Below are 26,195 nucleotides of genomic sequence, written 5' to 3'. Positions count from 1 at the left end.
GGTTTAGTAGAAACAATGACTCTTAGGACACAGGAATGTGGAAAACCTTTGGCTTTGTTTGCTGCAGCTGTTGTAGAATCATCTTAACTGTCTTCCACTCCCCAAGCTTCACTTGGAGTGATTACCTCCCAGCAAACATCTGTACCTCCAAACCTGAAAGCTTTACAATGTGTTGGAGCTAACACAGCATATTAGCTATGCTTCTACAACTCAAATACTTTTTTTGTTTGCTAGAATTCCTACTGAAGCTGTATTTTTTATGGTAGGTAAGGATTGGAGACTCATGTCTGGTAATCTTCTAGCTTCTCTGACCTGACGCTCTTTGGTCAATGTTTTGACACCCAGGAATGCTAGTTTCCACTATTTGTCTGGTCTTGATCCTTTTCTTGGAAGTCATAGGTTTGTACCACATAGTTCAGCTCAACATACGTGCAGTCTCATGCAGCATTTACAGGTAACCTGATTCATGGTGATGTCTTCTTTATTTCTCTACTGTCCATTTACTTTCCAGACTTCTCTGCATCCAGGGCTTTGATAACCCCCTTGAAATGCATACCAGATCAAATGGCAGACACATACCACAAAACAGTACATCATAAAATTAATAAACAGTGATTAATTAATTGCAAAAAGCAGACATGATAACATTATATTCAATTTCATATATTAATCTTCTTTACATTTCCTTTGCTCTCTATACTAAATATGGATCCACTTCATATTTTATATTAAAAAAGAGGTAGCACAAAGTTCACACAATAAAGGAAATGGAGATTAAAATTAAGGTCTCAAAAATCTACTGCTTTACTGTGTAGTGTACATTGCCTAATATTTTCCTGGCAACATCTATTTTGTTTCGCTGTTTCCTTTCATTAAGTGAGTAAAGTGGTTGTGAATCATTAGGAAGGAGATTAAATGAATTGCTCTAATTGCCTGTCTACCATTATGTCTGTCGCACAAATATATGGGCTCCTGGACTGTAAAGTTTGATCCTTAAAACGATTAACTGATCCCTGAACAGCTATCCTAGAAAGCAGTAGCATAAATCAAGTAGTAAAACAGTAGAAATTTAAGAATTGAAAAGTAGAATTGTTAAGAATATTTACTTTTAGGTTTCATGTGATCTGAATCGGGGTTATTTCTACCCCACCACTAGAATATAAATCAGGACAGTTTGGGGATTAAAAATAGCAGTGTTTTAAAAATCAATTTATAATACACTTATCTCTCGCTATCTCACAATCACAGTTGGTTCCAAAATTTGTGCTTGTAGGCAAAAAAAAAGTAAAAGCAACACTAAATTCCCATTAAATTACACGTAAAAGTCTTTGATTCATTCCGAGTGCTCTTCACTGGGCATAAGCCAGTTGAGTTTAATTACTTTTCAGATGTGTTGAATAGTTTGTTACCGTCAATTGCTAAGTACCTGTTACAACAAGTAGAGTTTATTAACATTTCCTTTTACATAAGCCATTATGTTTTAATAGGTTAGGAAGCTGTTCAGGAATAAAATTTGCATAATCTCTACAGATAACATGAGCAATTCATATGACATGAACTAATCAAACTTTCTTATCAAACAACAATTGCTTATTATGTTAGTTAATAAATGTGTGCATTCAAAGACAGAATAAAATAAAACATTTAATTGTGTAAATTGTTCAATTTTATTAATCAAAATAATTTTGATATTAATAAATATCATTCTACATCATAATTAGTATAATACTCTTACAATTAATTTTAAGATAGTTAAGATGCCAATAATTGAGAGGACTGAAAAATAAAAATGGAAAAATGGAAGAACAAAGTATACTGTATGCTTGGAGCTCTAATTAGTGGGGTAATTAAAGTGCTTGATTAACAAAGGATGAGTGTAATATGACAATGCTGCTCTAAAATCAATATAATCCTCTGACATACAATAAAAATAAGAGTATGAAATACTATATCTAATTAATGTAGTTAATATACTATGTGTAATTGACTCAACACCATGGACTTATTTCAGTAGAAGATGGTAGGTGCCTGGGTGTTGCTCTTTTATGGCAAGCTGAGTAAACCCTGGCTGATTTACGCCCACCTGACGTCACCTGTGCTGAAATAATTTTACACTACCACCCTGGAAATCCCAGACACAACTGGCTAATGGCATGCCTCAAGCTCCGATTTGCAACGTCAAGATAAAAAAAAAGTAATTCTATTTTACCTAATTTACATGACAAAGGGAACTGCTTCTCTCTTTTTACTCCAAATTTTTGAATGGAGAATCTTGTTATGACATGACATACAACAGTATTGAACCTGTAATAACATATGATGTCTTTTTAAATACCTAATTTATGAGATTTTTAAACAAGGTAGTGAATTACCTGCTTTGAGTAAGAACACTGTATGTACTGGATAGTGTTCTATAGGATTGTGTTGTTGGCCTGTTTTTTAGTTTGACCATAAATACCTTGGATAATAGATTTAGCCATTTTGATCAAATTATCTCCTTTTTCTACAGAGTTGAAAAAAATATATATACACAAAATGACAGATCCCAAACCTGTCCATTTTTAAGAAATTGTTTCACCCTACACTAAATAGGTATTTGATCAAGAAACTTCTATGGGTGTAAATGTCAAGACATCTACTCCATTTTTCAAAAGGAAACATGCACCATGTTCAACAAATACAGTATACTACATGTGTAGTCCCATCTCCAGTTCCACAGAGCAGTAACTTTCAGACTTTCACCTTTCTACATTAGAATTACTCATTACTGCAGTAGCGCCCACAGTATCTTCTTTAGTATAATCAGTTTAATTCCTGATTGACAGCTGTCTTATATACTTCAAAGGACTATTACATATATAATAGTCATTTAAAATCAATTGAACATACAAACATAATTTACAATGCTGTGGACAAATGGCTGAGTGCAGACATTTTTGTCATGTTTATTTAAAACAAACTCAGCAATGCTTTGAAAAACAAAGGTACAAATGATCAGATATTGTTACCAATGTTTTGATTGTTCATATCCAGGGCTGATTTCCCCTCCACAGTCTGGTGGTGACTGTTGGTCTAAAGCACATGTTTTCATGCGCAGTTGCTTGATTAGTCACTGCTGGGAAAGTCTGTAACTCTGTGATGTTCATTCCCTGGTGTCGAAACATACCCACAGCAATGTCTGACATGATAATTCACCTTCAGACGGTTTAAGTACACGTAATGCAGGCTTTCAATGAGAATAATACCAGAATTTGATTCCAAGCCACAAACCATTACAGGTATCCTCATGTGAATAAATCATACCTGTTTTTTAATAACATTCCAAAAGCCCAGCAACTGTTTCCTTCCATAAACAAATAACAAGAAAGAAAAACATGATAATCTTTGTTACAGTTAATGCAGTATTGTATTTTCTCTGTTCCTGTGTTGCCTATACAGTATGCAGCATTACACATTTATTTACGGTTCGCCACAAATCTTTTTTTAGAGAAACATGCAGCCATGCTACAGTAACCCTAGTGTTTTGGTTTGGACTTTTTTTCTGCCACCATTTTTAAACATCTACGAAATCCGAACAGATGAACACATGAAGAATTTAGAAGGATTTCATGCAGAGCCCCACACTGACTATCACCAGTGTTCCAGCCTTCCTACGTTCACTCACAGTGTCAAACATTGATATGTCATATCATATCAAATGATTTCAAAGTCTGTCCCGGAGAACCCCTAGAGAACCGTGGCCACACGTGTACCTGGTTTTCAGAATACAGTACCTTTCATGAAACACATTACATATACAAGTTACATGTAATTAAAGGTGAAAAAGCTTCATACTGAGTGATTAAGAGGTTCTAGATATTTAAAAATTGGATACAAATATTTGTTTTGTAAGTGTTTAGAAATATTGTGTTATTATAAAGAAAAGTTATTTCAGTTTTTCTCCTACAGTTTTCAATAGGAATGGGAATACTGGCTGAACACTGTATTTATAAAGGTTTCAAAGAGATGCTGATTTACATTTAATAAAGGCATCACATTATTCTTCAGCAGTTACAGTACTAATTTTATTTTGGTGCTGGATCAATGAATCTTGTCCCTATAAACAACACGTTTTTAAAAAATCCTTTTGCCTCTAAACTCCATTAAATCTGTTTTGCGATTCCTCCATATGACTGAAACAGCACAAGACAGACCTTGACACCACAGATGCTCAACTTCCAAAATGTCTCACATATAAGGGAAAATCCTTGTGGAGAAAAAATTCAGGTTCCTTGGCTAAGCCCTGAGTAAGTTCATTAAGCAATCATAATTTAATTAATATAACACAATCTGCTTAATTTCTGCCTATTGCATTAGAATGTTTAATACATTTGTGCAAAAATAAGAAAAATAAATAGTCTGGACTCATTACATTTGTCCAAAGGGGTTGGTATTTATAAATATGTGTTAAATTTTAGGCAAAATTATATTATAACGACGACATCTGTAAAGGAATAGGAGGTGGTTATATAGCCTGGTCTTGGAACAGATCGCTGTGAAGAGATGACATGCTGGTTTAATAAAAAAGTGGGACAAGTAGCCCAGGGAGGAAGAGAAAGAACGACGAAGAGATCTAGAAAAAGATTTAGAGGAAGGCATAGTGGGTCGCAGCAGACGTACTGTAGGTTGAAGTGTCAGCATACGTAATTTGCAAAGGAACAAGTAAAGGCTTATTGCATGCTGAAAAGAGAAGAAAGAAAATGCAACGTTTTGGCTGTGGAGCTAAAAAATGTTGTGTTTTCTTTCTTCTCTTTTCAGCATGCAATAAACCTATTACTTGTTCCTTTGCAGCCTACGCATGCTGACGCAGCTCCCCACCTGAACTACCATAAATATGTGTATGCTAGCTGGTATTAAGACTTGTTATATCTCTTCTGTGAATCTCGCCCTCTCCATTTCTTTATTTTAAAACGCTGAAGAATCATTCATATATAATGTTTGGACTTCATGTTATATGTATAGTATGTACTGTGTAAAGAAAACTCTTTTTAATATAAAATTATAAAACAAAGGTTTTCTTTCAAAGTCTCCGAAAGAGTTTTCACTTTCCAGGAAGACATAGTAGTATAATGCTACATAATGAAATTCAAGAGTTCTTTATGGAAAAAAATATACATTTAAGAGTTATCTTTCGTGGGATTTTGAGATCGGAGAGCTCCATGATGAAAATGAATTTTTCTATATATCTTGGCTCATGGCCATATCCATTGGATAACATTGGTCTGCCTGAGAAACTGACACAAAATGTTTGCAAATAAAATGAATTGAAAGTCAGCAGGCAGAAGAAGTGGCACACAAGGCCAGCTTTCCCCTAGACAGGGCATGCTGGAAGAAGAAGGGGTAAAAAAGAAATTTCAGCAGCCATTAGGAGCCCATTTTCAGAGATAGAACCTTAGTTCTCAAAGCAATTAAAACTCAAAATTAAATGGTGTGGCATTACGCGGAGGCATGTTCAGTGTGGAGACGGGACCTCAGAAGTTACATGAAAGTAAATTGATAGAGAGATGCCTTCATCCCACAATGGCAGGATATATTTTTAAAACATAATTTCTATTCTAATAAAAAAGGAACTGAAGTATTGTAATTTGCATATCCAATTGCACAGACGCGCAAAAGAAATAAGATCCAGGAATCACAAAAAGTTTGTCATGAAACATTGTCAAAATAAAAACAGTTAGTATCAGGTACAAGCTTATTATGTATATCATACCCTCATCAGCTTTTCAATGAACTTGCTGTGGGATGTTTCAACACTCTTGTTATACACCTCTAGCAATGTTATACAGTATGTAAACACATAGTTAATCAAGTAATTTTAGCCATTTTAACTCAGTTTGTATTTATACACAACACTCAAATCAAATACCAAAGAATGAGTAGCTGAGCACAAGAGCACCTTACTGTATACCGCATGGCCAGAGCTCAGTGCTGTATCACCCCAGGAACAATGCTTTTCAAATAATCAACAAACCTTTTTGGTTGCTACAGAATAGTGCATACACCATTGTTTATGTGCACAGTGAGATCCTGATTCAATGACCAATTAGATTTTTTTGTTTGCCTTGACCATTCATCTAACTTGACGATTTTCCATTTAAAATTCTCCACTGGGCATTGAACTTGACACAAATGTTAAAAGCATTGTAATAAAAACAAGAAATTCAAGTACCGTTATTCTGTTTTAATGAATGTAATTACAGTATTCAGAGTCTGACATTGAAACCTCCTTCCCCCTTCTCATTATATAATTTTGGACTCAATTTGCTAAATAATTTAACACGTGTTGCTTGTTATCTTTCTGTCTTCAAATCACTGCCATTCAAGGACACGGAGGGAAGTTCGTGGCATACTCAGCAATATATCCTGTGACTGCGGATTTAATTATTTTGTAGGACTGCGAGCATCATGGGAAGAAGTCAAATTTAAAAAGCAAGAAAAACATGGATTAACATGTTTGAACATGTTGAGAAACCTAAAGGATCATTAGTCGGTAATTCAGATTCAAATGTTTTAACTACTTTTCACTGTTTACCCTTTTACTTAAACGCTTCACGTTATTCTTCTCTCTTGTTTGTGAAAAGGCTTTGTAGAAGGGTTGGACAAATGCTCTGGGCCCCGCTTCAGTCACGGGTCATGAGAAAAAAAACCTTATGTATGATTGTGTTTTTAAGGGATATCATTCAATTGAATGCACTCACAATCAGAATAAGAGGATATTTAATAAGTAAAATGTATAATGTATCTAGCATTCGTTTTCAAGAAATTCAGAATTAACTAGATCTTTCAGGGGAGCTGTGATCTGCAATGCAAAGACTAAGTACAGTATTTAAAGAAAACCTTTCTTTCTGTAGTAATGCTAGCAGAATTTTTGAATGTTTTAGATTATCAACAACATATCATGTTATCCCTAAAAGCTGACTAAACATTTTAAATGTGTACATTCTAAATAAGTGACTTTTATTTGACGAATGGCAAATCCACATTTGTATGTCTTTTCTTTAAATGTATGTTTTTATTTAAGTGGGCTGTTCCGTTGGCAGACTGTCCCTCTTCAAAATAATTACAAACACAAAATGTTTTTTTAATTCGGAACTGACGTTTCGAATACCTGAAATAAAAGAAAGCAAAAAGAAGTGCAATACAATATGTACACAGAGATAGGTGCAATTTGACAGTAGCAACAATAATAGGTAAATCCAATCATGTCTGGAAAATAAATTATTAATTCTTTCTTACCAGATACTAGATCATATACATTCTCAAGAAATCCAAGTTTCCTATGCTTAACTACTGTAGTTTATGGCAAAAGAAACTTCATCATGAAAGGCTGACACTTGGTTAAACAGTGCTTGACTACAACTCCGTTTTTGTTTTTGCTTAATTTGCTTAATTTGTTTTTGCTTAATTTAGTTGGTTTTAGTTGGAATTAGGTAATAAAGTACAGAATCATGAGGCAAAAAGTGACAATAGCTGCCAGGTGCTGTTTCCTATTAGTTCGATCTCCCTCTATGGTCCCAAGATTTTAAAATGTTTACAATATGTAATATATGTAATATTTAAGTAACATTTTCATATTTCTTTGTAAGTCGCTATGATCATAAATCTTCAGGACCATTTAGATATAAAAAGATTACTGTTTTTTCTTCACATTTTGGAAGGACTGGATACAATATAAATAATGGGTCATGGGTCATAAATAATGTTATTCTTAAACATGCTAGCGTTATTCAAGCATGTACAATACTTGACTTTGAGGTGTTTGTCCTGGATGGCTTCATGGATCTCCCTGTTCCAGGATACTCTCCCACTGACTGAGGATGTTGTCCTGGCAATCAGTGTCAAGGTCAGGACAAAGAAAAAGAAACAGATTGTCTGCTATACTGCACCTGAGCGTTTGTCATTGTTTCATCTTAATCCATTAATCCATGCACAGCATTTCAGATGTGAAACACCCTTAATCCACTGGAATTTAAATTACAGTAAAACCTTGGTTTAACTGACTTTGGATTAACAAACTTCTGATTTAATGGACAATGTCTGCTAAAGTGGAATTTTGTCTGTAAATCAGAAATACCAGACCTTCCCCACTATAACAATAAAGTGCATACAACATAAGTTTCAGTTTCAACATAAATTCAGGAATAGCAATGGTGCTCTATAGGGGTATGTGAAATGTTTACAAAGAATGTTGCTTGTGTTTCAAATGCTTTAGCAAATTTTACACAGTGCGGAGTATTTACAGGAACGACACATGAAATAAAGAGCTTGTATTTTTAACATGAAAAGGAACTGTGTTGACACTATTGATTGTAATTGTTAGAAAAGTAAAAAAAGATACATTAAGAATATATATATAGTATACTGTATGTGCTTTACATTATATGATATATATATATTCATATAATAGGGTGTTATGGGGCTAAAATATATGGGGCTAAATTTTTCATTTAACATTATATTCAGCAGTAATAGACACCTCTTCCCTCCTATCAGTCAAACCAAGAGTTTACTGTCTTGTCTTTTCACAAACTCTTTTAGTACTTAATTGAAATTTGAGTGTAGGAAATATGTACAGTATGCAGGTACATTTTAGGACAGGCATCCCCCATTCCTGTAGTTAAATTGACGTGATTAAATAATCAAACACTAGGGATATAGACCCTGATTTAAAAACAGGTAGCTCTGCTCGCAAAAGGATTTTAAAATCATTTCAAACAATTTAAACTGCCTGAAATAAACTGATGGTTGTATTTACTGAGCATGAAGACGTCACAGTGTCATTGTGTGGCTGAGGGAGCGCTGGTCAGCGAAATCCAAAGCAACGCAACGCCTGAGGGCACTGAGCCAACTCTGCCTCCACCCGGGGAGTCCAGGTCACAGCCAGCTAGTGACGTGACCCGGGCTGGCACCCAGAATGTCTGGGTCATGATTACATCTTTTTCAAGATCATTTATAAACATGAAAATTCATGTCTCTCAGGAATGCTTGCAAAATGGCTTGGAGCATCAGCCACCTCATTAACTCCGGTCTCAAATCCTCTCCCTCTCCACAGATGATTCATATAAATCACCCACCTCCTGCAACTGCCAACAGGAGTCGAGAGGGATTGAAGCTCATTCTGGACACTCCAAAGACGTGTGTGCCTGTTCATACAGTGACAGTGTCTGTGAACAGAGTTTTGTGAAATAGTGCACAAAGACACATAATCTTCAATCTAATGTTCAGTTTACACTGTACATTAGGCACTGTAGTTTAAAACTTATTTAAAATGTGTCCAGGAGACCAACAGATCAAAATGTCATTGCCACCCACTAATTGCTCATTTAAGTATTAGAATCTATGAGCATTTTCTTTGTCAGATATGTCTTTATCCTTCCATATAGAAACCTACCATCAAATTCAGTAAAAGAATTTGTGCTCTGTGGTATGGTCAAAACTTTAATTTAATCAGAGCTACAGTACAAAACATATTAACATGTTCTGATTACACAGATAATTGATCCAGTAAAGTCATTCAAAGGTCAATAGAACACAAAATCCTTATTCTCTAGGACTCTCCAGGTTCAGGTTTGCATACCTCTGATTTAGAGACTACTTTAAACTTTCACATTACAGATGATAATATTATTTTAATTTTCATAATAATGTTTAGTGGGATACCTTATACGTTTGCTGTTTATAAACTGAGCAATAATTTAATGGCATGCTATAATCTTTTTTTTTTCTAAGGCACCATTGTCCTTATTATTGTAATACATTTTATGTGCTTATCTTAGGCAATTTGCTTGGAGTTGATTCAGAATTCTCAGTTTAATTAATGTGTACTGTTGTTCAGCATGATGAGTATGATGCAATTAAAAATGAAGTTCGTTTTTCTCATGGTCATTATGATTAAAATTGGCATATGCAGTTCATTCTTACTTAATAATCTCTGCATGACTATCTTTATTTTTCCAGTAGAGATAGGTTTTCAACCCTGTTCTTCAAGAACCTCTGTGTCTGCAGAATTTAATTCTAGCTGAGCAGTTAATCACCTAATTGAAACCATAATTGAACTAATAATTGAAATTGCTATTTGAGGTTTTAAGCTACCTGTAAAATGTTAAAATTTGAAAGCCCCAACTTTCAGCAGCCATAATACCCCACAAACTTACAATATTGATCTATTGAGCAGGTGAGTGGCAAAGCCTGGATTCATACTGGCAACCTTCCAAGATTTAGGCCAAATAGTCTACAGGGACCTTTGTCTGATTAAGTGCCCAACTATCTAAAACACCATTTTGTTAGCACCTGTGATGAAATATTAGTCACAAAATCAAGTAGATCTTTTCTACAATAACTTTAAAAAACAGTTAGATCTTAGCTCCATTGGTGGCATTGTATTTCTTGATACATTGTAAATTTAAGCTGGCATTTGAAATGTATTTGTACCTAATAATCACTGCTTAATATTAATATCATATATATTAATTATATATATAGTATATACTATTAATTATTATTAATAGTAGTTATTATTATTGGTTATATTATTACTGATAATATGTATTTGTACTTTTTTTAGAGATAAAACATCTGAGAATATTCAATTAGCTGATGAAATGAAAATCACAGCTCTCCAGTACAAGATTGGGGTAAACTCAGTGCTGAAGAAATTAAATATTTCAGTTAACATTCTGCAACTATTTTGTGTTAAACCCTTTACTGTATATGCAATTAATAGTCGGTTGAACGTAGTCATTGTGAAGTGATTTTTGGAAGACAAAAGACAAACAAATGTATCCCCGGAGAAAAATTATTTCCAGGCTAATTGCCTTTTTTCAAACTTTATTTAGAAACAATGAAGCTTTATGTCAGCCAGAGGACAGTAGTACATGATACTGTTATGGTGCTGTATGACCTAAGATTCAGTGTTGTACAAATTAATCTGTTGTTGAGCAAATGAGTGGCAGAGCTTGGATTTATACTGGCAACCACCCAATAGAATATAGTACGGGAGGTATGTATGTGTTTAAGTGCCCAGACATCCAAAATGCAAATATTTTTTAGTGTCTGTCCTAATAGAATGAGTCACTAAAAACACATAAATGCATATTTTTACAATACAGTTCTGAAATATTTTAATCTGGAGTTCTGTATTTCTTTCACATGATAGACAATGTTTGGATGCTTTTGTACATGAACCAGAAAGAACATATAAATAAGGACAATGCAAGTAATATTGATCATTTTGCCAATATTAAGTATTTAGTATTAAGGATGTGGCTTATAATGTACAGAATGTAAACTGTAAGGTTTTGCTTTGTAGTTTAGCTGAGTTAAAACGAACATTGTTTTCTCATTGTGATGCTTCACTTGAAGTCAAAATGAGAACATAAAGATACACATGGGAGAAATATGACTCATCTATCCCATTTAGTAATTTTCAGCTACAGTAATTGATCCGATAATGTTATCCAGTCTTTTCTTGATGGAAGCCAAGGGCTCTTCAACATGGCTGGGTAGCATGCTCCATACTGGATTCCCTGAAACCTTTATGTATCGAAATGCTTCATGTTCTTGATTTTAAATGCCTTTTAGTTTAATTTACACTTGGTCCTTTATTTCTTGTTCCACTATTGTTTCTGAAGAAGTCTTTTGGGTTGACCTCAGTGCCTTTGAGGATTTTAGATACTTGGATTAGGTCCTCTTCATGATCTTGGATGTTCGGGACTAAAAATGCACAGGTCTTATAGCCGAACATATTAAATTATGCCTTTAAACCCAGGAATATATTTTTTTACTTCTATCTAAACCTTGAATGTAAAATTTTAATGTAAATATTCATGGTTTATATTTAATACTTTCATCTATATACTCAAACAGTTTCTGCTTTTTAATTATTACATCTCAATGTCTTGAGGATGAAGATGATATGACAACAGTAAATAAGTATACAAAAGTAGCCTCTTCAAGCACAGTTTCCCATTTTTGGTTTATGGTTTGCCACCTGTGATACTGTGCACTTTTCTACATTACACATTATATCCCAGGTGTTTTACAATCTTCAATTTTATCTTAACCTTTTTGAATTTCATTAGTTTTTTCTACAATATACAATACAATATGTTTGGGCCAATATGTTCCTGTTTTCATGTTCTTGGAAAACTCCTATTATTTGCAAATTTATAGTATAACAATACCAAAATCTTGATTATCGTAATAGGTTATGAAGAGCATTTGTTATAGTACAGATTACATCACCCCAATTTGAGAATGTACCCCTTATCTATACTTCGTTTTCTATTTATTAACTAAATCTCAGTTGTAATTCCTATTGTCTGTAGTTAGAAAATTAATCTTTTGTGATGAACATTATCAAAAGACTTTTGAAAATCAAAACTTACCATATCTAACGCTCTGAGTATGTGTCCATTACTGTTGTTGCTTGCTCAAAGAGCTCTGTCAAATTAAAACTAAATTTCCACTGTCTATCTTGTTCTTTTTGAAAAAGTATTGTTAACACCTTTGAGCATAATCAATTTTGCATGTGAGATTAGATAAGAACTAAAATATAAATTCTATTATGGGATTTGGCTTATATTTATTAATAGAATACTGGTCTGTGTTATACATTATTGTTTGTATTATTAAATATTAGGTATTTCAAGCTTATTATTCAGATTATTATTTCAAGCATTTGGGAAATAAGTACATAAGTACATGCCACCAATTTACTTATTGACCAAAAAGTGAAATGGACATATTAACTTCCTTTTAAACCATATGCAGGTATCCATAGGACACGCACTAGAGATAAAAGAAAATTGATTTTTTTTTGTTAACATTAATGTAAACAATTTGCCTATTTAAAATAATTTAAAGAAAATATTTAAAATCTATTTTATTTTTGTTAAGAATAATTATTTCCTTATTACTGTATTAATTACACAATAAAATACAAAGCTTTTAATTGAACATTAAAGCTTAGAGCCTGATTTATTTTAAGAGAAAAGCAAAGTAGAAGCCAAATACAATAACCAGCTCTTTGTAGGATTTACATGTTGCCTGTGCTCCTCCCCAGCTCCAGAACCCATTCAGACTTACTGAATGTCTCTTTCACTAAAGGTTGTTCCCAGAGAAACAACACATAAGGATATGAGAAACACAAAGATCCTTCAGCTAATTATCTCAAACCTTTATGGATTTGTAGGCTTGCCAGAGATCCCCTCATTTACTTTATTTGGTCCCGCCGTTGCTCAGTAGGTAAACCCTGGATTAAAGGCAATGGAAAGGGAAAGACGTGCCCTGTGACAGATTGAGCTGTGGCCCCTACAAGACGAGTGCGAGTGAGCATTATCTCCATGTGAATGAAGATTCCTGGGATAATGACCGCAGCAGGGAAAAAAGGTCTTGTCAGTGGTCAGCCATTGTTCCAGGCTTTGTCAGCCGGAAAGTAAGAGGAGATTGTCAATCCGAGCCAGGCCTGTGAGGACAGCTGAGTGGAATGTGGCCTGAATCCAGCTGAGTGTTTGATGTCTTCATTCTCCTGACCCTTTCCCATTTTGATTCCCCGGAGCTTTGGCAGGAGCGTGAAGCTCCGGTGCCGAGAGGGCAGCTCCTGAAACAACTAAACTCCCCGGTAATGAGTAAGGATGTCATTCCATTACATTAATGTGCTTTTATTGCCATGGTAGAGCTAATAGAGTTGTGATGACTTCACACCTGCTGCAGCCAGACGAAAAAAGCCACCGTGAAATCTCCCAGAGGGCCCACGGCTGGCTGTGGGCAAGAGTGCGCCTGACAGATAAAGCGTTTGACAATGACATATTGCTTCAGGACAACAATAAAGATGACTAGAATTTTAAACTCTAATCTTCTCTCCCTCACACTCTCTCACTTTTGCCTGCTCTGGAAATATCAGGTTTTTGATTAAGAGGGTGCAAATAAATTCTCTATGATTACCTATAATATATTAAGCTCCTATCATTTCTTACTGATGAGGGAAAGGCAGTAATCCTTTTGGACATGCTATTCCCTGGGTGCCTCCTGTCCTGCCTTGGAATGCCGATCCACCACTGGTCATCAAATAGATTTAGTTAACTAAATGTGCAAATACGTGTTTTCACGTTTCCTTTGTTGCAATACTGATTCGTTATTAAACAGTGTGAATGTTGTATGGACTGCAAAGCTGCATGAGCCCATAAGCATGGTCAGGTCCAAATGAACCGGAAAAAAAATGGTCTTCTAATTATTCTATAAGAATGGCGATCTAATAGAGAGATTAAATGACCATATTCATGTGAGTTGAATTTAAAATTATTGTTCCTTTTTTGCAGAGATTCAAAATAAAATTCAAAAGGTTGCATTCAACCAAACTTAGATAACAAACTTCATTGCCTAAAAATGAAAAATATCAGTTTCAGCCATTCAATTTACAGAATTAAAATCTTTGTGCATATATAAAACAGCTCCTTTATACAATATCATAATTAAAACTTAACACTAAAATGTTGTACATAGTGGAACTAATTGTTTAAGAATAAGATAATGCTGTCAAAACAGTATTTTTTTTCCATAAGAACCAACTCATTTGTCCCGTTACACTGAGCTTTCAAAAAGAACAATTTCTGTGGCTGAATGATTCAGCTCCTCTGTGCGTAATTACATTAATTTTGTCATATCTTTTCTTATATAAGCTTTTTAAGCAAGATATAAGGTTACCAGCTTCAATATAAGTTAACTTCTAACCTAAGGGGCATCCCTACCTGCTTTGTCAGCTCAAGACTAGACTTATTACATGAGATTACTTGTGGAAAACTGAGGAATAGAAAAAGAGATCTGTCTGGAGTTTTGATTTTCAGAGTACACGCTGAAAACAGAAAATGTTAAAGGTAAGTGAAATATCTAAACTTTTGCTATGACTAGTATTTTTCATATGAAATAATAAAAATAACATTTCTTGTTGGCTAAATTAAGTTTAATTACTTATAATTTAAATGTATGATTCAGAAACCGAGCATATGGCTAAGGCAACATTTTCTCATACAAATGCTAGTAAAGTATTTATCCAAGTAAAATGCAGGGTATAAATGGTTATCATATTATATATAATAATATTAAATATAGTTTGAAAAGAATGATTTTGTTGTCCACGAGCTTTATAAGAAAAAAATGATAATTTGTTACAGCATATTTCCAATAAATATATATTGTTCAACTATATCATCAAAAAAGAAGTAATATATTTATTGGTTTGACTAATATGGGTGATCCCACGTGGGTCAGGATTTTTTCAGATTGCTGTGGAGCTGTGAGCTTTGTGATGTACTGAGCTCCATTGAGCTTTCACTCTTATCGGGAATGGTACTTTTGTATTGGTACATTGTTCTCATGCTGGCTCTATAGCTGCTCAACTTTCATTATTTTTAACATTGTTTTCTGGGGTGTCACAAAACAGAACTGTGCCATGGTAGTGTGGCAAAGTCATGCAGAATGAATAAAGTTATGATTTAACTCTGACACAATCTGATTAGAAGGACAGGAAGGAATGAAAAAAGTGGCGAGTTTGGGTGAATGAAAAAGTAAAAAAGTACATGCAGCAGTGGTTAGAAAAATTGCGTGACCAACTCATCTATAGGAGATGTGTAGATTTGTCAGATCAGTCCTTTGAAGATATGATATAACATGGCTTATTTAAAAGTACATACTGTAATTCAGGCTGATCATGTGAGTAACCACTTAAACTTTAACTATTGACAAAGATAATGGATATTACAGCTTTAATACAAAATAATAATTTAAACTGGCATTTGACTTGACATTTTTTTTAAAACACATAATAGCTGAATAGATTACATACTGTATCTAGACATGTCTGAAGAGGTATGTAAACTAATTTGCTTTTCAATTAAATGGTGTCAGTTCACATAGAAAAACATTGTACTCATTTTGCTTGGGTGAATTAGGAAAGAACTATTTCTTGCATCTTTTTCGTTAACTAATAGAAATAGTAACAATTAACTATTTAATTAAACTACTCACAATTTAGAGTCACAATCATTAAGTTCCAAACATTTGTAAGTATTCTACTATCAGAAGAAAAACAATTTTATTGATCATTGGCATATTCATGATACATACTGTTCAGGAAGTAATGCTCAAATTCCTTAGTAACTTGTTAATGTTAATATTTATCTTAATACCTGAAGATAAGGATATTTAAATATTAATACGATACTGAAAGTACATTAATTTAAAATAACAACAACCTCACAGGTTGACTCAGACGTCACTACCTAATTGATCGCCTTAGGCTTTTTAGATCCGAGTGGGAGCTGCATCAATGTTCAGACTCCAGAGGAACACACTGAGAAGTAAAGCAAACAAGAGTTTGCTTGGAGCGCCTGACCCCGTCACTCCTTTTTTATCTCCTCGTCCCTGCACCGGATCCCACTCCGGTTTCTAACTTGTGTCGTGTCTGTCAAAAGAGGTGCAGTCCAGGACGAATCCCGTCTTGCTCCTGTTCTTTGCTGAAAAAAGGCTCTCTCTCCCCCTGTGACCCTGTATTGAAAAAAAAAAGTTTGGAAAATCTGTGGATGGAAGATACACGATTTGCCTCTGGTCAATATGTTTCAAACAGGTACTGTATGTGTTTAAAGAAAATGTTTGTCACAGACTTAAGTGATTATATGTATTATTATTATTATTATTATTATTATTATTATTATTATTATTATTATTATTATTATTATTATTATTATTATTATTAATAATAATAATAATAATAATAATAATAATGCACCAGCGGCACCACTATAGATAGAGAAATGAGCAATGGCTCTACCAGTTCTAATTATGATTGGCCAGATTTGCCAGATCAGTTCTTTGAAATGTGACTGAACAAGAATTCATAATGAAGCTGATCATTTGAGTAAGGTATTAAGCTTTAAGCATTATTGACAAAGCTAAAGCATCTAACATCTCAAATACCAAATAGTAATTTGAATTAGCATTTGACTTTAATGTTTTTTTAAAATAGAAAGTTCTCCGTTTCTCCAACATTATAGATTGTGTATGTACATGTAATAAATACCTTTAGATGCATGGGAAAAAAAGATTTAATAAAACAAAAAGAATGACAAACAGTAACTTTGATACTTTATATTTTAAATTTAATTTCACCCTTCTAGTAAATCACTCTATGACAAATCATTCAATGGGAGTTAGGTAAGGTTCATTTGACAGGGCATCAATACATATTAAGATTAAAAGAAAAAGTTATTTTTTCGTAGAAGTAATCAATTTGGAATTTGTGTAATCCCAGATTCACAGTGTGAATTGTAATATCTGTTCACATTATTGTTATGACCCCCACAGACATAAATTGCAAGGCTACATTCCTGCACCAAGGGACTTAGTATACGTGCACTATAAATCTTTTTATTCTCACCATATTAGTCAGCTGGTTGTATAAAATTCATTGGAATTTTTAAGTCTGCTTATTGAGTATTCTGAACACAGTCTGCCAAGGCTAGCCATGAGCTCTAGTTATGTCTTCTTAATTCTGTTAAGAAGCATAAATCACAGGCCACATCAAAACCTGACATTTTTTCTTTTTGTCCTTTACATTACTTTTTACCTTCACATTTTATTTCATATATGGCAATCATTAATTATTTAATATTAATATTTGGATATCTATTTGTTCTAAATGGAATCAAATACGATATCAGATGAATAATGTTAAACTGTAATATTTTAATACATTCGGAATATGACCATTAATTCAACTAATCAATGTACTGACACACACATCAAACAAATAACATTTAACAATGGCTTGTTAAAGCCAAATAAGGCAGTTAAACAGCTTCAGGACAAAGAATATTTTACTACTTGCTTGTAAGATACTAAGGAAAAATAAAGAAGGATAAATATTTCTATATTCGTTTTTTTAACTTAATAAGGAGATTATGAAAATCAGCTTACTTTTCAAAATAACCTGCTCAAAATATTGCTACTGGTTTTATATAATGTAATGCTGAAGGAAACAATGTCTCAGAATTTAAATTAAACATTTCACAGAGCAGTTCACAAATACTGTTAGGTATATTAATCTTATATAGAAAAACGTGTTACATGGAGGAAACTGGAGCTGTCTTCATGAACTTAAGTCACAGCCTCTTTCTAGGGCATTATGGTACTTCCTAGCTAAATTTCTCTTCCTTTAACTGGGTAAGGTAGGTGTAGGATGTGTTCCAGATAAAGGAATTTTTCTTTGTGATTTCTAGGTGTAAAGCATATTTATTATTTTTATGTATTATGTAGAATAAAATAATCAAAAGTAAAAGACAGCACTGAAATTGAACTAAAAATAAAATCTGATTGTATGTACTGTAGGACACTTTATTAATTCATTTTTAGCCTTCCTAAGTCTAAGCTTCAACACAAATTTTGGTTAGCATATGTATTGACGAATATGTGTATTTTATACTGTACAACCACCATATATACTGTATAGTTATACATATGTTTCTATTTCATAGCAAATGAACAGTATTTTATACAACAAACAACATTTGCGAATTAATTTGTTAGCCTCAAAAATATTTTAGGTTTTTATCTGGACACTAACCAAATGTATCAGTTAAGATTGACTTTATATGCCATTGGTGGCATACACTGGTGATGTATTTGATATGTAATAAGAAGATACTGTATAACAACTAAAACTAAGACCACTTTTGTGAAGAAGGTGTTTGGAATTGAAGTCTAATTTCATTGGAGACGCCTTAGCAATAATAGGTTTCTCCATTTTAGCGATCTAAGTGATCCTGTCTACGGAACCTCAAACATTCCAGCAGTAGATAACCACAAGTGGGCTATAAGGAATCTAAGGGTCAAAATAGTCAGACAGAATGAGAGAGTCTAGTTTTGTAGAAATGTAAAACACAACTAGGTATTTAGAAATATAAAACACAAGGTATTTAACTGAACACAAAGTTCAAAGGGAGACGGTGGATGGATTTTAAGATTTTAGGACGGCTGAAGTTACAATCCTTGTAAACTCTTCAGCTCGAGAAGTTTGAAACATTTTGTTAAAGAACAAGAAAGATAACTAATCATGTACTGGGGGAAACATTTTAAACAGACATGTAAATGAGCTTGGTCTATATCCAGATTTAATATGGGTACACGTAGAAATGTCATATAGTAAAGTTGGTGTTTAGACTCGTACAGAAGTTTCTGTTTAGTACAGTTTGAGATCAATTTATCTTTTTCTTTAATTCATTATATTTACCCACAGGTATTACTGGAGCTGCCCCAATATATTTGTTGCACATAATGTGGAGTTATTGCAGACTTTTACTGTTCACATTTATTTTGGCTTGTAACATTCATAACCCAAACATTTATTTAAGTAAAATAAGCACTGGCCTCTAATGGTTGTTTAAGCTTTATTTATTTTAAAAAGTACATACAAGGCAGTTTTACTGTGTGGAGGTTGCACATTAGCTTGTGCATCCCTTCTTAGGCTTTGGACTGGCTGCAGCCAAGCTGGAATACTATATTTTATTAACTTTAAAGACAAAGCACTAGTAGTCTTTGGCACACAGCTATGGTCTGTATTTTGATATGTACTTTGTTTTTGCAATCTTAGAACGCTATTCTGAAATCTGGTTCAGAATGCCTAAGGGGCATAGAATCGCCACTAAGCCACAATTATTGTGCTACCAGTTGATTTATGACTTTATTTTAATTACACATTAAAATGCAATTAGCATCTGCTTTCAGAATAAACAGTGTGTATCAGCTGAAAGTCCCTGCAGTATAAAATCCATGCCGTCACACCAGGATTACCTCTGAGAGTGGCCATGTGCCTTTACAAACAACCTTGCGATACTTCTTATGTTAAGGGCCTCAAATGAAATATCTTGTCAGTTGCATTGAATAAAAAGCACTATATACACACCTATGTGTATGTACAATTTAACACATCTTGACACCCTTTTCTGCCCTTAACTCTTGGATCGTACACCTTAGACATGTAAAAAAACTCATTCGTTTATTGGCTTACTCTAGGGAAAAATAACATAGTAATGACATATAATATGTTTTTGATGCCCTGCAGCAACTCATGTATTTCATGCTGATTTCCAGCAGCTCAACTGAAGGATGTCTCCTGACATCGAAACAACAAGCTTTTCCTTCAGCATCTACCTCCCGAACAGGGATTTCTTAGTATGAAGTGGAAGCAGAGCCACCTTGTTTGTCATTATGAAATCAGACCAAGCACATTAGAAAAAACTTTCTCTTCGTACTGTAAATAATTTAAATTAAAAAATAATATACCTTTAAAAAATAATTTATATTAAAAAATGTTGTTTCTTTGATACACTTTCTGAAGGAAAGGTGAAAATGAACTTACTTTATTTTTTAGACTAGTATTTCTGATAAACATTTTATGCACTGAGATCAAATGAAAGCTGTAATTCTGTAACCAGAATTACAAAAATGATCTGAGAGAGGTCAAGATAAAGTAAAGTTGTCCTTAAACTGAAAAGCAGTACCATGTTAATTAAGCACTAAAGCATTGCTAAACTGAATATTGTTGTTCCCATTATCATATGAAACAAACATGGTAATAAAATAATATTTAAGTATTAAATCACATTAATATTTTTTTTTTACTTTTTTGCAATTACCATTACAATGTACCATATATTTTTTATTCCTAATTAACTGTCTTAATTTGCTCTGATTCTGCTACAAGAAATTAGTCGTAAGCTCTGTTGTTCACTTGGTTTGATTGGTGGCAGAAAAAGCAACTCGCTGATTATTATGAATTATTTGTGATGAACAGTAATTTAGTGGTGATCTCAATAGAATGGAATTTACACCTATTTGTTTTATTTTTAGTTTAAAATCAGTTATGTCCTGTCTTAAAGTGTGCTTGGAATAATAGGGCCAGATGGTCACCTTAGACAGCACCTATTTCTCATCTCACTGCCTAGTTCATAGCACAATGCAAATGATCAAAAATATTTAAAAAATACTTAACTATAGAAAAAGCAACAGATTGCCTGACTCCCTAATCACAGCTCAGCCTGTGAACAGCATCATTGAGACGTATTCATTTTTCATGCAATTGTGCCAAAACCCTGTCTAGTGTGAATGCTCATTTTTTAATTTTTTAATTGACTATTTTTTAAACCTACCAATTTTGGAATCGCTAGCTGTTAATGAACTCATGTCGTTGCTAGGTCCCCTTGTGCCAGCCTTTCACTCCTCTGTTCCAGAAGCTTTATGGATCATCTGCAATACAATAATGCTTCATTGTCTGGTTTCTCAGAAGTTTGTTTCGCTTCCAAGCAGCCATGTTTTACACACACACAGAGACTTACAAAAATGTACAAGTACAAACAGTACTTTAAGTAAACATTACATAAATATTACATTACATAAAATATATCAACCCTTACATAGTCATTACATGCCACGTCTATTGGTATCCAGTGGAACCAGATGTGTTCTTTGTGTGAACTTCAGAGGGGCAACACTGTTGTTTTTTGGAGAGCTGTGGTTTTCTCCGCATTATCTTTCCATGTACACCATTCCTGTTCAGTAGTTATAGGATGGTTGAGTCACAAACATTCACATTTGGCAAGACTAGAGTGGCCTACAGTTCCTTGGATGTTACTCTGGGATTCTTTGTAACCTCCTTGATAATTCTCCAGTTTGTGTTAGGAGAGATTTTCGTAGGATGACTGCTCCTGGTTAGACTATGGTCTTGAACTTTCTGCATTTTTATAATAGTATCTGTCTGACTGTGGATTTGAGGAACCCCACAAGCTTAGACTGGAATGGTAATGAGAATCAATAACTCTTTTTTGGGGTCTCCAGACATTTCCTTAGGTGATTTCATGACTTGTTTCCACACACCTGTATAGTAAAGACTAACCTCACAATGTTTCTGATCCTGATATGGATCAGAAGTGGGGCTTTCCAAACTCAGTTCCCGAGATCCACCTAATGATTTAAACACCTCATTCTAAATAGTCCCTTAATTGAGCTAATGAAATTGGGGTTTCTCTTAGTTTTTCACTGTACATTGTTTGATTCATACATCATTTTTGTTCATGAGACATATCAATGGTTATTATACACCTTACTTGATATTTATATTAAGACTGCTTTTGATTCAAGAAGGCTGCCGTGTTTAAACATCCAAATTTTCATATTTAGCTTTGGGGTTCACAAACATTTTTCTTGGCCCTGTAGAAGAAACAAAATGGCTGTCAATCAGTTACTATACAGTGTATATATATATATTTCTTGTGATAACTTTGAAACAGTTTTTTATTACTTTAGTTATCTTTGGTCGAGAACAAACCAAGAACATAGCAGCACAACACAAAAGGCACACCCTACCCCCTGCCCCTATTCCCAATGATACCTGCTCCAAGATTCCAGGAGAAGGATCTCCAAGCGACAAAAGACAGCTATGATGGAGGGAAGATATCTTAAATGCATTAAAGGTTTGACTCCAATCCTCCACCCCTGTCAATATAAAAGAGGATCCACCAATACCATGAGAGCAACTACAGAGTTTTCCAGCTCAAAATCAATAAGTTCTCATCTGCAGTTAAACCAGACAGCCAAGGCTGTGAATGCGATTTGGTTAATACTTCAAGTAATGATTTATAGTATTTATACTATAAGTATATATAAATACACTAATACATTATACAGTATATGTATATTATCTAACTATAGAATAGTAGATTTAAGTAATAATTTAGCAAAACTACTGGGGTAAGCAAGGAACCAACTACATGTACAGTACATCTGAATTAAACGAGGGAACACATGAAAACCTGTTGCCCGGCCATTTTTTTTGAAGCCAAAAACCCTGTTTTGTTTGAAAGAAATGGACAGATCAGATGCTTGGATCAAGTAACTACTAACTACCAAACAGGCCAGATGGACGAAATGGCCACCTCTGTGGAAAAGTCTGTTTTTTCAGACAAATCTGTAAAGTCAATGAAATAAAACCTCCTATACTATTCAGTGCCTAATTTGTGTGATTTCAGATATTCAAATCCTCCGTTGCTCTTTGTACATCAGAAGGGTCAACTGGCACTGAGGAAGAAAAACAAGACCATGCCATCATTCAACTTCACAACCTCTCAAGAGAGCACAAACAAAAGATGAATGCTCTAATTAAAGAGAAATAATTCCTGGCATACCACAGTAATTTGTGTTAGGACCAGGCTAGTCCAATGATTGCAGTGAGAGACTTTGTGAAGTACAACCAGAGCGGCAGTGCTCTTTATTTTCTTCTCAAACACAATAAAAAGAAGCAAAGAAAACCTCTTCTTATTTTGTGTGGCTTGTCAGTCTTTCCCTTTTGCAGCTGCCAGTCTCTCAAGCTGCTTCACTTAAGTTTGCTCATTAGGACTCGTTCGTCTCTCTATCTCAGCCGTCAGCTCCTCGTTACTTCCATGAGCCTGGTTCAGCGGCTCATTCGTCTCTCTCTCACGGCCGTCATGCTGCTTCAGTGAAGGAAGCTCAGCACCACACTTCTGCATGGTGTGTTACATGCTCTGTACTTACAGTAGCTTCTACCTCCACATGCATGCCTAGTAAAGAGAGCGCTGCGTTTTATGTGGAGAGTTGCACGGCCCTAATGATCAGCAGCTATAGTCTCTCAATAGAGTACTAGCTGACACTCTGTCATAATCCACTTATCTTGCTAATTTAATCTCTATGAAATCATATGAAGGAAAAGACCGAAGAGATGATGGGAGATGTACAGTAAGTTACCACCTTTAGAACAGGTTGTGTTAATGTAGCAGGAGAGGGAGCAGCCGTTTTTTTGCCACACAAGATAAACACCAATGGATATGGAAGATTTTTTTTTTTTCCTGCGGCCATAATATTGTACAATAATACAAATGAGCACTGACTGAATCACTGTAGTATAGTATAATGTATCTTTAATTTATTATACAACACTTAATGTTGTATTTATTTTGTTCTGTACTTGTGCTGTATATCAATATATCAATACATTTTCTTTATTATTATTAATAATAATAATTATTATTATTATTATATTTTTCTGGACACTCCACTCAATGCACTTTACAGGCAATGGGGACTCCCCTCCTCCACCACCAATAAGCAGCCCCACCTGGGTGAGGTGACAGCAGCCAGAGTGCACCAGTACTCTCCCCACACACCAGCTCTCAGTGGGGAGGAGAGCAGAGTGATGAAGCCGATTTATTTTAGCGGTGAAGGTTGTGAAACAATATTGCCAAATGAATTGCCAAAGTTTGGGATGATAAAAATCTTCTAATTCTAATATCAATTAATGTAATTTCGATTTACAGTAGTTAAGTAAGCTAAGCAAATTCAAAAGTCTCACATTATTACATTACCCTTTCTGATCAAAACCAACAGAAACATTAAACAGACAGACCATTTCAAATTCAGGAACCATGTTTCTATACAGTATTTTCATTTATATTGAATGCTTTAATCTACCATATTCTTTAGTGGTACAGTCAATGCAACATTTAAGCATTTTCCATATTTTTCTTTTGCAACAACTTTATACAGATTTTATTCACATGTATTTTCCAGCAGATGTATTTTGCAGCTGACAGCTGCATTTGTAATTAAAAAAATCACTGACATGAAAGATTCATGTGACTTTCATTGCAATTATCAAACCAATGATGGACAGAAAGATAGTTTGGTAATCAGTCAATCTCCTTAAGAAAAACACTTTTCCTCTCCTATTAAGAACAAAATATAGTAAGTTTATTTACAGTTCTTTCTAAAATATATGCCTTATATAATAACATGGCAACAAAAAAAAACACCCTCACAGAATGTAACTCTAGAACACCTAAACATTTGCATATCTTAATTAACGTTATGTAACTTTTAGTTTTGTTGTTAAAGAGCATGTATATTTTGTGTTTTTTGTTAAATACTTTAAAGTATATTTTGGGGGATTCTTGAGTGAGTAAATATTGTTAATATTCTTTGACGTTTGTATTTCTTTTCTGTGATGTACAGTATTTTTAGTTTAATTTCAACTATCCTTAACATGCTCTTCAACAATATACTCATAATATTAGACTTCTTTTAATATGAACCCAATTATGGGTGAGCTTTGAGCACTAGTACGATTACCATGCTAGTTTATTAAGCTATGTATGACTCGTATATTTTGGTTGCCCATAAACAATGAATCATTATGATCTATTCTTTGTTGTTCAATTTCTCTTTAATGTAAAATAAATGAGTTATCATGTGTTTTTGATTACAGGCACTAGGGATTATTTTTGAAGGGCAATTCCAATATATCACATTAACCAAAGGGATAATATTATGACATGTAAATTGTACATCTGACCTCTGTGCAAGAAGGGGTTAATTAATCATTGTTAAGTGTATTCTGGCATGTACAGTTCATATGTTCTGTGTTGCTTTTTCCTTTTAGCATGATGCTTCATTTATTTATTTAGGAAAATAAAATGGAGATATGGACTGGGGAATAAGTTGTAATAAAATTGTAGTTCAAACTCTTAAAGGTTTTGTTTTTCATTTAAAGAAATTTTCAAATCACTGTCTTTAGCCATCATTTTATTTCTCTTCCCTTCAGTCAGTTCAGCTCTTGAAGTAGCACAATTTGTATTGGTTTTATAATTTATTAAATTATTTTTTTAACAATATTTCAATAGAATCATTAAATGCATTGATATAATTGATAATCCATCTTGTGTAGTAGGTGATCATCATGAATCATTAAATCTTAACTTTTTCTAATTTATACAAAAAATTTTAGAGAATTCAAGTGGAAGACCTACAATTAGACCTGTTGCAGATTATCTCTGTAGTCTGAAAGACTCTCTGCAAGTGTTTTTTTTAGATTTAACATAAAGCTCTATTCTTCATGCTTTCTTGATTAATCTCATTTTACAAATTTCAGAAAAAGTAGTTCCTTACATAATACATAAAGTATTTCAGAATGATGATAAGCATTTTAGTAAAAATACACATGAAAACTCTCTGATTTAAAAAAGAACTAAGACATATCAATCACATTTAATCAAGCTGTAAAATGATAATTATTTCCTGAAAATGCACTGTGATGGATT

This window comes from Lepisosteus oculatus, chromosome 2 (genome assembly GCF_040954835.1).
Source record: "Lepisosteus oculatus isolate fLepOcu1 chromosome 2, fLepOcu1.hap2, whole genome shotgun sequence".
In the NCBI taxonomy this organism is placed as follows: domain Eukaryota; kingdom Metazoa; phylum Chordata; class Actinopteri; order Semionotiformes; family Lepisosteidae; genus Lepisosteus; species Lepisosteus oculatus.
The sequence above is the reverse complement of the archived record's forward strand: the minus strand, read 5'-3'. Positions refer to the sequence as shown.